Source organism: Mustela nivalis, assembly GCF_964662115.1.
Source record: "Mustela nivalis genome assembly, contig: HAP1_SCAFFOLD_234, whole genome shotgun sequence".
NCBI classification, from domain to species: Eukaryota; Metazoa; Chordata; class Mammalia; order Carnivora; family Mustelidae; genus Mustela; species Mustela nivalis.
Window position 1 is genome coordinate 136,221 of NW_028136402.1, and position 2,780 is coordinate 139,000.

Below are 2,780 nucleotides of genomic sequence, written 5' to 3' on the forward strand. Positions count from 1 at the left end.
ACAAGGAGATCACAGGGAATAAGTTCCAAAGCCTTGACTGTTTGAACAGGAGAGAGATTTTTATTTAGTATTTAAGATGAATACTCAGAAGGGAGAGTTTTATTATTCCATGTATGGTTGGTCATAAGGTTGTGGCTGCATGCACATCCACATATGTATTTGTGCAATATGTATTGCATGTTCACCTGAATGAAGCTTGTATTCCACCGAGGGCAGAAACTTCAACGTTAGAATAAAGCAGAGGTAACTGTTGGACAAGGGAAAGGGACTCTGCAGGCTTCAAGAGCAGATAGAAACTAGATGGGGTCTTGGGCTCATTTTCTGGGACAAGGAATGCAAGGCCTTGATTGCTTTTGAAATAGCACTAGGAGTTTTGCCACTGATTTATTGTCTCAATAGCTTAGGCTATTTCCTGGTCTGGTGGTGACTGTTAGTTTTCCCATTGCCTTGTTCCCTCAAAATCCTTAAGGAGTGAGGTTTTTGCATTTCTTTGTAAGAACCTCCCAGGAAGTTTTGGAAGAAGTGTGCTTGGGCAAGTACACAGGTGGGGTATAGATCATTGAAAATAGCTGGGGACAAAAAATGATTTTCTTATGTCAGGAAAACTATATGTCATCTTAATTTTCTGGGAACCTCTAATTCTTTCTGCTGATGTTACCAGCAGGCTTCTGAGATATTACTGATTGTTCTCTTGAACCTAAGGAAAAAGAAATGTAGAAAGCAAAAGACAAAACTTTAAAATCTATCCTCCAACTCATCAATTCACTGCAGCCACCTCTCTGTCTTTCCCTTTCTCTTTTTCTTTATCTTTCTCTCTCACTTTCTCTCTCATATATGCACAACACACACAAATCATCTTAAAACAATTTTTAATTTTCCCTATTCCATTTTAATATACTTGAGGCATGATCATTTTCTTAGTAAATACAAGAAAAAGAAATCTAGGATTCCATCATTCTGTGTGATTAAAGTATAGAGGAATTTACTTCTAATAGCACTTATAAAAACATATTTTATTTATGGAATATTATATAATCAGGTGCCTGCATTTTTCTTATTTTCCAACTAGTGTTATTTGGCAATTAATATTTTGTCAATCAATATTCCCCTATATCTGAATGTGTGGGCAGTGAGAGATGAGTTAGAGGCAAGGATGGTGAACACTCCCAACAACTGCAGACTACATATATCTTAAGCCATGATTTTCTTTGCAAAGGTCAACATTGATAATGTTCTAGTCATACCTCCGTGTACCAGGAAAGAAGTAGCATATTTCTTGAAAGACACAGCTATCAAAGCTCCATTGAGAAACTGTAAAGATGGACAAGCGATTTCCAAATTACATATCTGATAATGGACATCTACTCTGATTATTTAAATATGAATAAAAATAAAAAACCTTACTAATAACCAAACAGAGTATCCAATTTTACATGTGAAGGAAATAATGGAAGAGACATGTCACCAAAAGTATATAGATGGCTTATAGGCACATGACAAATTTCTCAACATTTAGACATTAAAGAAATACAAATTAAAATCATAATGAGACATGCTTACATATCTATTAGAATGGCTAAAATTATAAAGGCTAATTGTACTTGGTCTGAGCTAGATTGAGAAGCAACAAAAAATCTAAACTGTCGTTGGCATATATCATGATACAACCACTTTGGAAAATAGTTTGAAAATTTTTTTAAATGCAAAATATGTTGCAGTTACAAAAATAGCCATTTTACTTCTAGGCATTTAACCAAGAGAAACAAACCCTATGTTCATACAGGGACTTGTATATGAATTACATAGCAGCTTTATTTTTAAGAATTGAAAACAGTGGAAATGTTCATCAATGTCCATCCATAGAGCAAAGAAAAATTATGATCTATTCATTAAAGAGATTACTATTCAACATCAAAATGAACTATTTACAATTGGAGATTCTCAAAGTAATGATGCTGAGAAAAGAAAAGCCAGGCAATGAATAGTATATACAGTGTGATTCCATGACTATAAAAAATCTAGAAAATACAAATTTATATATAGTCACAGTCATCAAATATATTGGTGTGATTTTAGTGCCTTCTTCTGTGATCCTATAGCTTCCTACACTTGTATCTCTGAGCATTTGTTACACCATGTGAAAATATGAACTCTTTCTCTTCATTCTGTCTTACTAGAATAAGAGTCCTTGAAATTTTATGGACAATTGAACTCTCAGTTATTAGCAGAAATTCTATCACACAGTAAGTTTCCAAATATAAAAGCCAGAGTTTTACAATGACTTCTAAGCTTTACATGATCTAGCCACTCATTTAACCTCTGTGACCTCTTTCCCTGCTACTCTTCAGTCACTCACAGTGGCCTCCTTGCTATTCCTCAGATATGCCAGGCATGATCCAACCTTATGGCCTTCAAGATAGCCAATTCCTTTGTCTGGAGTGACCTTATTGCTGATAGTTCTGCGCAAATTCATCACCTTTCCATACCTTTGTTCAATTGTCAGCTTCATTGTAACTACCCTGATCTTCCTATTAAAAATTTTAACTCCCCATCCCCTGCCTAGCAACCTTGATTTTTCTCACCCTGATCGAGTTTTTCTTTTTCCCCATTGTACTCATCCTTTTTGAATGCACTATGCAATTTTTATTAAGGTTTATAGCTTTGAATTGTCTCACCCATTAAAATAAAAGTTCTACAAAGCCAAGTATTTCATTTACCAGTGTAGTCTGAAGTAATATCTGCCATATAATAGTTCAGTAGACAACTGGTAAATTTCAAAA